General features: G+C 43.0%; 1 protein-coding gene and 1 long non-coding RNA gene across 4 annotated transcripts in view; one reads left to right on the top strand and one right to left on the bottom strand.

The window, feature by feature from the left end:
* CDH13 (cadherin 13) overlaps positions 1-16253 on the bottom strand; it is a 1362211-nt gene that overhangs the window by 230343 nt on the left and 1115615 nt on the right. The window lies entirely within an intron of this gene.
* LOC118149777 (uncharacterized) lies at positions 6793-15511 on the top strand. The gene is made up of 3 exons (XR_004737500.3): positions 6793-6900; positions 7482-7666; positions 14948-15511. It is a non-coding gene; the product is annotated as an uncharacterized LOC118149777 (long non-coding RNA).

Genomic DNA, 16253 nt, shown 5'->3' with positions numbered 1-16253 from the left:
TCACCTGAAAGTAAACATTTACTGAGCAGTTATTAATGCAACTGTATCCAACAGTCTCTCCTATTGTGCTGCCTATTGATCTGAATTATGCCAATCTGTAAGGTGTTTGAAGTTGGAGACCATCTAAGTTTTTTCAATGTCATATTCCTGACACCGAGGGTGCTGCTAGGCATACAGTATTAATAGATGCTCATTAAACACCAGTAGAGACAATGACTGAAGGACTGTTGACTGCCCCTTCTACCTCTCCAAACTGGACTCCCCTTGAAGGTTCAGCAGAGGCTTCTCCTCCCCTCTTGCCTGCTGTGGCATGTGACTTCTGTTTATGAAAACTCATAACATTTGCGTGTCTCTCATATTTGTCTGTTTCCCTGTAGCATATTTCAGCCTGGGACCTCCCATGGTTATTTACATTTTAACCAGCCCTGTCCCCTTAACAGAGTTACAAATCAGCCAGTGACTCACTGCCTGGTCTGTGCCCTGGAACCCTAAGTCTCAGCAAATTTTCCCATGCAGAAAAGTAGCCCATGGCTGTGAGAAATGGTTAATTTTATAGGATTTGAGCAAGTCAAGAATGGCTAGATGCTATTCCCCCTCCAGGAATGGCTAGCCAGTGATACATCTTCACAGAGGTACCATTTAAACAAACTCATAATACTCTGAGCAGAAGAATGTATTCGAATCCACCAAGCATGGCTCTTTCCAGCACTGAAGATTGCTGCTGTTTAAGCCAGAGGCACCCACATTAAAAATAAATGCTTAGTCGGAGAATATTTAATGACATGGAAAATGTTTCTATTATATTGTTGAGAAGCAAAAGCAGGTTACAAAACTGTATGAACAGTGAGCTCTCATCTTTGTTAAAAAGGTATTTATGTATCACAGTACATAAACAGAGGAGGAGAATTATATAGAGCAAGACATTAACAGCGATTATCTCTGAATGATATGGTTATGCAAATTTCATTTTATCCTTTGTGTCCTTTCCTAATTTTCTTATTTCTTTTTACAATAAATGCATATTATCATAAAAGACTAAGTTTTATTATCAGAGCAAAATACAATGATTCAGGGCTTTTGGACCCATCTATGTAATTTTGCGGGGGAATGTATCACAAGGTACGTGACCCTGGGTGATGGATGTGGCTTTCCTACCCCTTTCTCCTCCTCAGCTCTCTGGGAAGCAGTGCAAACCCACGAGTCTCAGGCTTTGCTTAAAAGCAGACAACCATTCCCTGAACCAAGATATGATGGCCATTAGTAACTCCAATAGGGGCATCTGGGAGGACCTCACATTGCAATAGAAAGAAGGTGCTAAATAAAGAATGCACACCTCTCATTGGCTCTTTAAATGTTAGTGTGCAGGTCTGAGCATTTATATCTCAGACATCCCCAGAGAGCTGGACCCAACAGCTGCTGGGGAGGGAACCAAGAATTCAAGCAAATGTTAATTGGCACTTGAGGCGTGACACGGGGGTTCTGAAGAGGCTGTGCTGGGAAACTTGGTCTTTTCCTCTTCCTCTCTTCATCCTTCAATGTGGTCATCCATAAATCAGGAAGGGGACTTGGTCAGTGGACACGGGAGGACAGAGGTTGTTTAACCCTTCCTATATGAAGACATCCATTATTCATGAGTGATTCTGCAGCTATGACAGCGCCATGTGGCCTGATGCTTGGATGGAACTGAAAGCTGCAGCCAATCAGCAGACGGATTCCTGACCCACTGGTATCCAGTGAAATATAAATTAGTAATCGCATATGGGAGCCCTTGAATGTTTTGCCCAAAAATGTCACCTATGCCTGCCACTGGACTTGTTAATTTAGTTTGTTAAAAATACAATGAAGTGGACATGATAAAGACAGTGAAAAGACAACCTACAGAATGGAATAAAAATATTCAGCAAATCATACATCTGATAAGGGTCTACTGCCCAGAACATGTAGGGAACACTTAAAACTCAACCACAACATTTAAATGTAGGCAAAAGACTTGAATCAACATTTCTCCAAAGAAGATATACAAATGGCCAATGAACGTATGAAAAAACACTCAATATCACCAATCATTAGAGAAATGCAAGTCAAAACTATGAGACAGCACCTCATAGCTACTAGAATGGCCAGTATAAAAAATTGGCACAACAGAATATAGCAGGGTCTGGTGGGATGTGGAGAAATGGGAACCCTTGTGTACTGCTGGTTAGCATATAAAATGGTATCACTGCTATGTGTAATACCACATAGGGTGCTAATATGAGGGTTCCCCAAAAAGTGAAACACGCAGCTACTGCTTCAAGGTGTATATTCCAAAGAATTGAAAACAGGCACTCGAACAGATACATGTACACACATGTTCATAGCACGGCACATTAACCAGAAGGTAGAAACAGTGCCGAATGCCCATCAGTGGATGGATGGATGAACACAATGTGGTCTATCCAGACAAGGAAATATCATTCAGCTAAAAAGGAATGAAATACTGATGCATGCTACAACATGGAAGAACCTTGAAAACATTACGCTAAGTCAAAAACCCCAGACATGAAAATGTCACATATTGAATGACTTCATTTATATGGAATGTCCAGAATGGATAAGTCCATAGGGACAGAAAGCAGGTTGTTTTTCTCCAGGGACTGGGGTTGGGGAGGAAGAAGCAGGAAAGACTTCTTAATGGGTCTGGAGTTTCCTATTGGGATGATAAAAATATTTTAGGACCAGCTAGAGGTGATGGCTGTACAACATCAGGAATGTACTAAATGTCACTGAATTGTTCACTTTAACATGGTTAGTTTTATGTTATGTGAATTTTACATCACTTAAAGAAATACAATAAAGAGCCTACTATGTGCTAGTTTCTGGGGCTACAAAGGTGAGTGAAGTAGTCCGGGACCTTGCTCTTACATAAATGATTACTACCCAGCATGGGAGGCAGATATTAATCATATGAGTTTATGTTATGTTCTAAAGGTGAAATGAGAGCTAAAGAAGAGGCTTGGGTGCTATGAAAGCACCTCCAAGAAGAACTGGAACATCTCTCAGAGACCAGGAAGGCTCTCAACGGATTGATGGTTGAGCTAAAATCTGAAGGGAGGTTAAGAGGTAACGAGGGCAATGGCACAGGGCGAGAAGGAAGAGAACTCCAGGTCATGAACAGCATGTGCAAAGGCCCTGGGATGGATGCAGGTGAACACAGAAACCCCAGGTTGGGGGGCACAGTGGGAGGGAGATGTGGTATGAGCAGGGAATGGAGAGAGACGTGCCAGACAGTGCAGGTCTTGCAGATCTATAGATCGGTCTCCTGAGAGGAAGAGGATGCCTGCGAGGGTCACTAAACCAGGAGGTGGACTTGATAAGATCCTGCCTATATTGTGGGACACTTGTCTTTTCCTTTTCCTTTGGTAACAGCTTTACTGAGATGTAATTCACATACGGCATGATTCACCTATTTAAAATGTACAAATCCAATGGTTTTTAGCATATTTAGAGTCGTGCAACCATCACCATAATTGATTTTAGAACATTTTCATCACCCCAAAGAAAAATTCCGTACCTATCAGCAGTCACCACGTGCATTCATTTTCCATGGCTGCCGGAACAAAGGTCCACAAGCCAGGAGGCTTCAGCAACAAAAATACGTTATCTCTCAGTGCTTCATTCATTTTTATGGCCAAAGAATATTCTCTTGTATGGACAGACCCATTCTAGTTATGTATTCATTAGTGAATGGGCATTTGGGTTGTTTCCACCTTTTAGTTATTTTCATAATTTTGCTATTAGTATTCATGTTCAGGATTTTTTTTGTGGGTATGTGTTTTCATTTCTTTTGAGTATTACACATTGTTCCCCTAAAAACTTACTCTTCACGGGTTGGAGTTTTAAAAGCGGAGTTGATGGACATTGCAGGGAGTAAATTCTGGAGCTCTGTGACCCCCCAGAAGGTATATATGAAATCGTTGTTTCATAGAAGGTTGTCATTCCATTGGAATCTTAACGGGATCTGGCATGACTTGGTGGCGATTTGTGAAGCTACCACTGAACTGGGAGGGGGAAAGAGGGATGGATCTGTTAAGACCCACAGTGAATCACAGGCATGGAATGCCATCCCTATGACACAGAGGAGGAAACTGAGCAAAGAAGAGCTGAAGTAACTCACAGTTGTGTGGTTGGTAAGTGATGAGGCTAAGAATGGAGCCTGGGTCTGATCTCAGAGCAGCAAATATAAGTGGCACATCCTATCCAGATGAAGCTATGTGGTTCTCAGCCTGGGGTCACAGCTGCTTTTCCTCACCAGTGTTTCTGAGGCACAGGTTCCCAAGAGAACGCCACCATTGAGGACCTGGAGGGCTCTCCCTGCTTGGAGCTGGGAAGTCAAATGCATCAATAATCAGGCCGACACTGAGGCTCTAGACTTTGGAGGCAAGCTCAAGGGCATAAGCACAGCTTCTGTGAATAGAGAGTGGGATGCTCCCGTCTGATGCATCAAGGGTGTGCACTGAGACAAAAAATCATGACAATAGCAACATTAGATAATGACAATATCTGTTGCCATTTCCAGAGTATATTCTACGACCCAGGCACTCTTCTCCCTCATCTGAATCTCATGACAATGCTTCAGGGTTTGTATCAGCAGCTGCCCATTTCACAGCTGGGAAGATTGAGGGGCACAGGGCTTATGGACTGCCTTGGGAAAAGAGCGGCTTGGAGATACCTTTGTATCTCCAAGGGTATCTGGGGATCCTCATCTCCTCTTTAAATCCCTGTGACCCAATTCACTGAAATCTAGGGAAAGATAGTCCAGGCTTCCCTGTACCAAGGTTCAGTGCTGAGAACTGCCAAGACAAGGGGACAGCAACTAATTAGCATGTATATGACTGTCACATAGTAGGTGTTCAATAGTTACCAAATGAATAAGTGTACTGATTTGATAAAGAACTACAGCACTTAAGCAAGCCTGACTTTTATGCCATTAAAGAATCTGCAGGGTGATAAGCAAAGAGTTACCTACATTTTAAAAATGCAGCCTCATTTACAAAACATGGGCTTCCTTCTACCTTTGTTTTTATTTTATTTAAAAAAATTTTTTAGGAATGTTAGGTTTCATTTTATATAGCAAACTGGATTAGTTACGGCAACTATGTTCTAGGCCCCTGTGTTAAGTAGGATCCCGAGGTTACATCTGGACTCAAAAGTGCCACCATTGATTAGTGATGTCTACCGTGGGCATGAAACAGGGCAGAGGGAGCATGTGCCACAATTGCTGGTCACTGTCCTTCCTCTAGCAGCTTCCATACCTTCAGGTTCAGTGTCATCTCCATGCTGATAGACCATCATTCTATTTTTATTGATGACCTCATTGGCGTCCTGACCCACCACCGAATGCTGACTATGCAGAACTGACCCACACGCACTACTACTAAACCCAAGGATCGAGCCACTGAAAACACATACAGTTTGCCTCTAGTTCATTTGATGGAAGCCACATAATCAGCTCCTAGGCATACTCCAACCTTCCTCCCTACCTCCCCAAATTCAATGATTCAAGGTTTTTTCAGTGTCTAAATCTTTTTTATTCTTTAAATTTCTCAGCGGCTCAGCAATGTGTCATTGCATTGTGCACAGTCATAAAAATAATATTAATGTTCCATGGTGTGAGACGATGTTCTTACAATATTCTGTGGATGAAAAATATTGAGTGTGTCAACATGTTCAAGGCCTAAAAAGAGAGCTTCATCACTCAGCCCGTGCTCTCTGTAAGTACTGTATGCATTTCAATCCTTTATGTGTAAAACTTAATGAGTTTGGATTCTTTGCCTCATTGGTCATAGTACCAGGAAATAAAACAAAAGAAAAGGTATAACTTTCTCACATTTAAATTTTAAATGCTTCAAATCCTTAAAACAAACCAAACAGAAATGATTACTGAAATTTATAGGAGAAATGACGGATGATTTGAATTTCCAAAGCGTATTTTGAGTCTGTTCTGAATTTTTCCATATCAAGAATGCCATGTTTGGCTATTATACATGTTCAATAGCTTTTCCTTTGCCCATGTCCCAGAAGTGGCAAGGAATAACATCGATTAATTGGTGAGCGAGGGGCTAGAATATTCAACTCAATGGATCAGGGATTTATTTTGGTGCCATGAGGTGCCAGGCACTGTGCTTGGTACTTAAGAGGCTAAGCTGACACTGACAGTATATCCATCCAGGTGAGATGAGATGGTCCAGGAGGGAGAGTAGGTGAGGAATGAAAGACAGTCTTAGAAAGAAGACTAAAAGGCCGGTGTGGTGGCTCACACCTGTAATCCCAGAACTTTGGGAGACCAAAGTGGGTGGATCAGATCAGCTGAGGTCAGGAGTTTGAGAGCAGCCTGACTAACATGGTGAAGCCCCATCTCTTCCCAGCTACGCAGGAGGCTGAGGCATGAGAATCGCATGAACCCAGGAGGCGGAGGTGGCAGGGAGCTGAGATCACTCCACTGCACTCCAGCCTGGGCAACAACAGCAAAACGCAGTCTCAAAAAAAAAAAAAGTGTAATAAAAAATACCCAGTTATCAATTAGGGTTTTGATGATGACTGTGAAAATAAATAACATCTACTGATCACTTAACACATGTCAGGATTTCTGAGTTTTCTGGACATTACTTCTATTTGACTCACTGCATCCTGTGACATGAGTGTCACCATCTGACCCACTTCATAGATGAGAGAACACTGAGGCTCAGAATGTTAGGGGACTTACATTCTGAGTCCCCTACATAGAACTAGGGGACTTCCCCTAGTTAGTCCAGAGGAAGTGACAGAACCAGGACCTGTACCCATGTGGAGCAACTGCTTAGCTCTGTGGCCGGAGTGCACGTTTCACATGAGGAGTGAGGGGCACGAGGCGCCAGCCTGGTAGCTAGTTTCTAGCTCAGGCACCTTGCTGGATGGAATTGAGACAAATCACAGGGCATAGGGGAAAAGAAAATGCAGTTTGGGAAGACGAGAGAGGGAGTAATTAAGGGGCGAGTTATAGTTTGAAGGAAAAAGGGAGAATTAACTTTACCCTTGGTCCTTCTCAGGAGCAAACTGCCTGTGCTGAATTCTCACAGCACATGCCAGCCTCACATTAAGAAGTGGCAGACCCAATATTTCTTGATTATCTGGTATGGGAAAAGTGTATGGTCACCGTTACCTGGAAGTACTAACTCAGGGCCTCTTACCTCATGTTCAAGATCATGCTTCCAAACTCGCTTAAACTTAGATTCTATTAGTCTAATTCATTACGCAGATAATTTAACTGATCACTATCTTATTGCTTTAAGGGCTGGGTTTTTTAAAAAGATGTAAAAACTTGGCCCAACATCGAGCTGAGACAAATGAAAAGAAGACGGTTAGAGCCGCCTCCAGGACGCAGCTGTCTACTGTGCTTTTGTCAGCAAGCTGTTCTCACTGTCCCTCATGTGACCGTTTTCCACCTTTCTGTTCTCCTGCAGATAAAGTATTTAGGCTGCTTTCTCAGTAGTAAAATGATGTAGATGATCCATATGGAGACAACTGGGTGAAGACTTCCATCTGGAAATACTCCCTAATACTTTGGCAATGACACTAAGTGAAAAGGGCTTTTACCATGTTTGTGGAAATCTGTGCAGGTCAGCATGGTCTGGTCCGGTTTTCTTTGGTGAGTTTGGTTCCCTCGCACTGGGGAAGAATGCAGTGCCTCTGCTTTTGAATGTTTAGCTTCAGGTGCTGGCCCTCAGGTGGGGTGGGCCAGAAGGTTTTTTATATATATATTTATATATATGGGTGAGACATATATATGTACATATATATATAAAAATTTATATATGTAATATTTAATTTATATTCTGGCCCTTGGGTGGGGCCAGGTTTTATTTATATATATATATATATGGATAAGATATATATATATATATATATGGATAAGATATATATATGCATAAGATATATATATGGATAAAATATATATATACATACAAATTTATATATGTAATATATATTATATATAGACATATATAATTTATATACATAATATATAAATATATGTAATATATGAATTTATATGTATAATATATAATACTGTATTATAATAAAATGATAAATTTATATATGTAATAAACATGTAATTTATATGTAATATGAATATATAAAATTCATATAATATATAATTTTATATATTATAAATAATAAATTTATATTTATAATATATATTATATAGATATAAAATATATACACACCTGTAAATATATATGCACATAAAAGAACGAGAAAGAACCTTTGGGAGTTCTAGGGTGGACTGTCTCCTGCTGTTGCGCTCCCCAGCCGTCTTTTCCGGCGGCTGCATACCCTGTGCTAGCTCCTTCCCACAGCAGCCCAGTAAAGCAGTGAGGCTGTTCCGCACTGGACCATGAGTGTGGTGAGGGCAACAGTATGTTTTTCCTTGGCTTGCCATTCTCACTGCCTGGTACAGGAACATGATCAGAACTCAGAAAGGGTTGGGTTCAATGGCAGACAGCATCGTCATCTTGTTGGGGAGACACAGTCAAGTCTCTGAGACAAATGCCATCACGGGCAAGCCGTGAAAGGTGGAGATTTTAGAAGGTGGGGTGAACAGACAGAGAAGACCCCATGTGGCTCTTCAGCTAGTTCTCAAAGTAGTTTTGTGGCCACTGGGGGAAGTGGATGCTCTGTCTGGCATCTACAACGCAAGACCTGTACTCATAAAATCAACAGCGTGAGTTGAATCCTGTGTGCTCAGGTTCCTTTGCTTTGCTTTCTGGCCAGCAATAGAGAATCTTCCCATTTTGTAAGCAAAGATGGGCTACACAGGAACAGGGACCTTGAGTCCGAGAAATGGAAAGAATGATGATCAGTTAAAAACCACTGGCTCCTCCAGAGAGGCAGACGGGCAGAGAGCCAGGTGCCTGGACATCTCTGAGCCCATGTCCTATGTCATTGTGACCAGAGGAGAGAGATTTTGTTATCATGGGAAGAAAATGAGTAGGAATCTGGAGGAGTTTTCTCCATTAATCCTGATGGAAATTGTATAAGACACTTTTAGAAAAAAATAGAAAAATGTGTTTTTAATAAACATATTATTTCATTCATCTAAATATTTTTTAGAATAATTTCCAAAGAAACAATAGCATCAAGGCTACAGCCCACAACCCCTTGCACCTTGTGTAAAGTTACTCCCCAAGGAAGGGGAACACACTGTTTCTTCAGAGAGGACCCTGAGCAAACTGGCTTAAAGGGACAATCTGTCAATCAACTGGTGGCCACATGTACTGTACACACCACCATGGTGGAGTGCAGCGTGCAGCTGGTTCCACTTGGGAGAGGCAGGGGAGGATCTGCAGGAGTCTCCCGGGTGGACGAGGGAAGGAAGAGAGCACGGTCTGAAGGAAGAGCATGTGCAAAGGACAGAAGGCAGGCAAGGTCCTCATAAGATTTGTGGAATAACATATTTGGCAGGAATCTACAGTATTCAGAAGGAGAAAAAGGAGAGGAGGCAGTGGTTTGGGGCAAGATTCTAAGGAATTTAAAGTTGCTGCACTAGGCAAGATGGAGCCATTATTAGTTTCAAGCAGAGGAGACTGTTTCAGAAAAGAATGTTCAGGAGGCAGTAGGTGAATGGATGGATTTGGGAGCAGAGAGGCAGTTCTGAGACTCTGCAATGGTCCAGGAAAGAGAGGTGAGGGCAAGAAGTAGACAGAGGCCCTGAAGGAACAGACCAATGAGTGGCTTTGGGAGCTGATCACAAGGAGCTCTGGAGATGGAATGGGACCAAGGGAGGAAAGGGAGAGTGAGGATCCTTCACAACTGCTGGAAAAGACATATGCTAGAGATGTTGCAGATGCCAGCAGAATGCATGCAATCTCCCCTCTGTCTTCTCAGTTCTTCCCATCTACTAGCAAGGAGGCATTTATTGCGGGTGCCCTTCATTGAGCCCAAATCCCTGCCACCATTCAGGAGTTGCTCAGATTTGCTCCATTGGGTTAACTATCACCCCCTGAAGTGACAGCAAGGCCAAAGCACACTGAACAACATGATGAGCTCAGAATAGAAACAACGATTCATCAATAACTCAGTGACACGTACGGACATTCATTATGCTCAGAAACCTCATAAATGAACCGTGAACAAGTAATGGTTGAATTTGGAAATGACATGTAAGGCTCCAGAAGGATCAGAATTTCATCCTGTTGGTTCTTCCTAAGAGATAAGGGAATTTTCTAGTTACCACTCTCCAGTTCATCTTTATAAGAAATTAATATTTTTAAAGGCCAAACTCGTGGCTTCATTTTTCATCTTGACAGCTTCTGAAATGCAGATAGATTTTGCATCGGATTGGCTTTTTTTCTTCTTTTGTTTTGGGGTGAGTTTCATTTCGTTCCACCAGCACATGTATTCAGACCAATGGATGCCTTTGAGATGAGCTTGGGAGGAGGAGAGAATTTGATTTAAAAGGGAAGCTCTGCTAACGGGACAGTTGGTGAGCATCCCCGCCTGCTGGTGAGCTGGGTTTGGAGGTGAAGTAACAAGGTGTATAAGCTGTGATCACCCAGGTGAATGTGGGCAGCACTCTGTGTAGGATGCAATGAACTGGGGCTTTGGTTGCAGGTGGAGGCAACAGAATTTACAGGGTTAAAACTTGTGCCTGGACATTTTCTTGCTTTTTAAAAAAACTTTTAAATAAGTACATATTTCTGCCTTAGAAATTTTCACATGCACCAGCTCTGCCGTTTACTAGCTAAGTCTTATGCAAGCGACTCTTCTTGTGCCTCAGTTTCCCTGCCTACAACTTGTACATTTAGATGTTCCCTATTTTATAGGCACACCCAGGATTCAAGGGGCACTCATTTATCTCTGGTTCCTCTCTAGTCTCTATGAGTTCCCCTACTATGTGCCGAGAACCAGGAATACAACGTTAGATTGATACGGCATCTTTTTCTACAGACTCCCAGACTGCTTGGGAAGGGGAAGAAGTCAATGGTTTTAGAGAATACAGTGATGAGAGCCATGACTGGGCACTGGGAAAGCTGAGAAGAATGGCAGCTAAGCCCGGCTGGGGAGTCAGGGATCTCCCGCAAGAGGGGATGCTGAATCTGAGTTATGAACAAGTAGGGGTTGGCTGGATGGCAAATGGGGAAAACTGTAAGGCCTTTCAGGTGCAGGCAGGCAAGGAGCACAGAGCCTGGAATTGTATGACACACAGGGAGTGGCAGGTGAGTAAATCTCCCAGGGATGGAGGGAATGTGGGGAAGTGGAGAAAGGATAAGTGAGGGATGAGGGTGAGAATAAGAGAGCATTTCTCTTCCACTGTTCTTAATTTCCTTGGTTGCAGAGCTTTTCTGGAGGAGTGATCAGGAGCTCAGAGCTTTCTCTCTTCTCTGGGATTCTGCCTCTGGAAGTAACATGCAAGGAACACCAGGCAGATGAGAAGCGATGAGCGAGATTATTATCTGAGCAGGTGATGACAACCCTGAGGGCAGAGGGCTGTCATAAAGTGAGCTAGAGAGCAGGGCTTTCCCTGCGACTGATTGGACCTCCCACCTGATGTTCTGCCCAGCCTTATCAGATGTACAAAGAGGGCAAATCCATGCCTGCTCAGGGCATGTGGGGGTCCAGAGAACAGGAAGCACAAAAGGGCTTGCTGCACCTGGATGGAGACAGTGGAAGAGGGAGAAAGGAGAATGGAGGTGGGGTGCTGCCTTTGAGAGCTAGGGACCTTACCTAACAATAAATGTGGCTGGAAATGTCAGTTTCCCACAATCATTTAGCTACTTGTCTTCCTATAAAAGGAGTGAGGGAATGACAAAGAAGCTGGAGCTCCCATCCCAGCAGGCCACCACTGCCCCATGGGGGGAAAAGGACAGATATTCTTTATGCATTGAGGTGTATAAAGTTAAAGAAAGGGAAGAACAGTCTTTCCCTTTCCAACAGGGTGGGTGCAAGGGAACAATGCTGACTCTTACCTCCACTGCAAGCAGAGGCGCAGGTAACAAGGCTGCTATTATCAAATGCCTGGACATCCCCAAGAAATTGGAAGAGCACTGTGGTACTGTCAGGCCAATTGAGAGCCCGGCACACCATTCAGGGCATCTTAGCAGGTGGCAACTTCCATAGTCCAAGTCAAGAGAGGGATGAACACAGTTTTGTAGCCTTGCAAAGCTTCTCACACCTGCTTTAAAACTCAACTGGGTCCCAGTCTTAAACAATATGCAATAGAGTGCAAATGCTATAGCATGAGAGGTGTGTGCCCAAAGAAGAAAGATCAGGAAGCTACATGTGAAAAAGAAAAGTCATAAGTCAGAAAAGAATAAATCAGTTAAAAGCAGGGAGGAGAAAGGAGAATGCCTAGAAGTGCTCGTGCAGTGGGAAAAAGCATGAGGAAGGAGATGAAAATCCATCATCTTCACCCGCCACGTAAAGATTGCATCTCTCAGATGTTCCACTGCCTCGTCCTTCCTCTCAGGGAGTTCAGAGAATTCATCCAAGCAGAGAACAGGAGATGAATTAAATGTCACCAAATGTCCTCAAGGAGTGGAATCATTTGTGACAAAGAAGCACTCTTGGGGAAAGAAGAGACCGGGTAATCAGTCCTTCTGAAAACCTCTGCAACTGAGAAAGAAAAAAAAAAAAAGAACAGTGGAAGAAAGATGGAAATCCCAAGGGGGCTCTGGTGTCAGGGTTGCCAAGGCTGGAGAGAGTGGGCCAGGCCTGTAGTGGAGATGAGGGCTTCGACAGCTCTACTGATGGCAACCAGCAGGAGTCTGGGGTCAGGATACTATGAGGAAGAAAATTTTAGCCAGAAACAGAGAAAGCCTGGTCCAGATCTAACTGCTTTTCTAGAGGACAAGGGTCTGAGAAGGATCACTGGGACTGAAGAGTACCGAAGACCTGCAAACATGCAAGAGATCCCACATACCTGGCAGGTGTGGGGCAGGGAAGAGATGCATGGGGAGTCTCAAAAGCACTGACGAGCAAGACATAAATGGGATGTTCCCTCTCCCATGGTGGCCCTGTTTGGTATTTCATTTGTATGAACAAGACTACTTCGAACTGGAAAAAACAGATTACAGCACTTACTGCATGACTCAGATAATTGTTATGTGGTGGACATGGGTACTGTGGAGCCAGGGCAGAGGAGGGCTGCCTTTCAGTGACTTCCACACTCTTCACTCTGGCTTCTGTACAGACTATCCCTGATCCCTCAATGTGTCAGGCAATATTCTTACCTTTTTGCCACTTGGCTTAAGATTCATCCCTCCTGGGTGCAGTGGCTCATGTCTGTAACCCCAGCACTTTGGGAGGCCAAGGTGGTGGATCAACTGTGGTCAGGAGTTTGAGACCAGTCTGGATAACATGGTGAAACTCCATCTCTACTAAAAATACAAAAATTAGCTGGGTGTGGTGACAGGGGCCTGTAATCCCAGCTATTCGGGAGGCTGAGGCAGGAGAATCACTTGAACCCAAGAGACTGATACTGCACCATTGCTCTCCAGCCTGCGTGACAGTGAGATTCCATCTCACACACACAAAAATTCATCCCATATGTCACCTTTTTCAAGAAGCAGCCCCTCCCCTCCTTTCTTCCCCTTGTCTGGGTTTCTGCTAATGCCTTGTTATCACATCACTTACCCAGTCGTTCCCTGATTAGTTGCTTGCCTGCCAATTTTCCCCTCTAGATTTTGAACCACTTGAAAGTACAGACTTGGTCCAGTTTGCATCTCTGGGGAGTCACATGGTGTCCACCACACAGAAGGCACCTGATAAATACCAACGGTACTGCTGATACTAGCAGCGCCTCTCAGATATTGCTCACTTACTCGTAAAACACCAGGCCTGGTGCTAATCATTTCACATATTTGACTTCATTCAGCCTCATAACTGCTCTGTGAGGATGGTTCCACATCCCCATTTTGCAGAAAAAGAAACTAATGGTTAAGCTTGTTTATCCCAGTCACACCGGCAGGTGTGAAGACACTGCAATTCAGACCTGGATCTCTCAGATTCCAGCATTTGTACTCATAGTAACATCGTGGAATAAACAAATCGACCCGTCCCACTTCAGTTTCTGGAGAGCAGTGGTGCTAAGTTACCTAGAGAGATGGTAGGTCGGCTCTGGCAAGGAGCAGAGGAAAGGCAGAAAATAGGGCAGGAGGCTTTGGTTTGGGGATGGTTATATGCTACTTGGCACTACTGGGTCTGTTTTTCAAGAAGACTTGCTGTCTGTTATGTGTACACACACACACACACACACACACACACACACACACACACACACCTGCCTTTCTAAAACCGGTCTTTTCTAGAGGAAACCTGCACTTCGGTCAAAAGGATTTGTAAGGTTATATGTAAAATTTCCACCAAATCAAGCATATTGATTACCGATAGGGACAGGGTAACTGTCACCACTTCCAAAAGACCTCAGTTTAACCAATTTAGTTGACATTAAATTATAAACATTTCAAATCTAATTAATGCATTTTCTCCAAGTCACTCTTTGTCTTTGTACATTGCCTTAAATTTAATCTTTTTTCAAGATGTAAAATTACAGCTTCAAAAGCATTTTTATCATGTTGAGTTTGAGGTAAATAAATGCAGTTGTCCATCTCAGGAGTCCATCCTGGTTCCCATGACTGCTTAAAACCTCCAAGAAGAATGACTATCCACTCAAAGTTAGTGAACTTGCACATAGCCATAATTTAGTAATGCTTCCCTATGTTATCAGGCTCTGAGAGGGCTCCTCAGAAAAGGAAGCAGCTGGTAGATGCTGCTTCTTGCCCCTCTTTGCAAATTCATTGGCTGTTCCTGGAATGTGGCAATAAGGAGAAATTTGTTGACTAATTCACTCATCATTCACATACTCACTCTATACTTCTGATCATGAAAGAAATCTTACAGACCAGCTAATCCAATGCTCCTTGTATTACAGATGAGGAGACACACCCAGAGAGAAAAGGAGACTTGTCCAAGGTCCCTCTGCCAGCCTGCCACAAGATCAGGACAGAATCCAAGTCCTCTTCCCTCTTGGCCACCCCACAGTCTAACCAAATATACAATAATCAGGGTACTTTATACTAACAGCAGAGCAGCACTTCTAGCTACGTTTCAGATGCATGTGAACCAAGTTTGGTATTAGTTTTTTTTCTAAGTATCTTCTACCCAAAATAGGCAGAAACTCTCCATGTGGGTGTTCATGCACAGAGATCAAAGACATTCTTCACCAGATCTACATGGCATGAAGGTTGAAGGTTCATTAAGAGAAAAGACAATCTATTCACTTAAGATATGCCTTATCTCAAATCTTCCATCTGTAGCACTATTCATCTTCCCAGGTGTCTTCTTACTCATGCAGATTTATGTGTGATTACCAATCTTTTATGAAATAGGCAAATAGAAATTAAACATCTAAAAATACATAGGATCCAAATGTAACCCAGTGTTTTTCCTGAATCTTATTGAGACAATTGCCTTTTGTTCACTGTGGGCTACATAAGAAAAGAAGTTGGTGTCGTTTGCTAAGTTTTTGCTATATATTTTGCTATTTTTTTTTCTTTTCTGGTAGTAGAGCTGAACTCATCTGCTGACATGAGAAGACCAAAGTTCTTATTCTCCAACAAGGATCCTGAGGCACTGTCTAGTGCAACCAAGAATTCAATTGCTCTATCCAGGTCGGAAGATTCCAGTTCTGAACTATCCCTTTGGCACCCAGGCTTCCACTTATGCCAGAACCCCAAATAAAACAAGATGAGACCCTTACAAGGCTGGAGCCCTATGCAGAATTTTGCACTAGTCTGAGATCTAGACTGTGGAAGAGACCCGGACAGCACTGTGAGCTCTCCAAGGTCCTGACCACATTCTCTGGACATGGATTTCTCAGTTCTGCTCTCTGGGATCTTGGCTCGGTGGCACTATATTCCACCAGATTCCAACTTGTGGCTCTAACCATTTTTGTTATTCACGTATCACCCTTTGGATATCTGAATCCTCATTTGATTCTCTGTCTTCAGTTTAGTCAGATTCAGATCAGTGATCTCTCTTAAGGAACTACAAAACAGCATTGCCATTGAGCTGTGACACATTGTTGTAGTTGATGATACCATTACAGCAATCACCAGGCACAGTTTATTCGGTATGTACTATGAACAACAAGAAATGCAGAGACATTATCTTTCAAAATTCACCATCTCCTTGTATATTAGGTAGTATCATTTTGCAAATAAGAAAATGAAGGAAAT

This window comes from Callithrix jacchus, chromosome 20 (assembly GCF_049354715.1).
Source record: "Callithrix jacchus isolate 240 chromosome 20, calJac240_pri, whole genome shotgun sequence".
Taxonomy (NCBI): domain Eukaryota; kingdom Metazoa; phylum Chordata; class Mammalia; order Primates; family Cebidae; genus Callithrix; species Callithrix jacchus.
The sequence above is the reverse complement of the archived record's forward strand: the minus strand, read 5'-3'. Positions and strand labels throughout refer to the sequence as shown.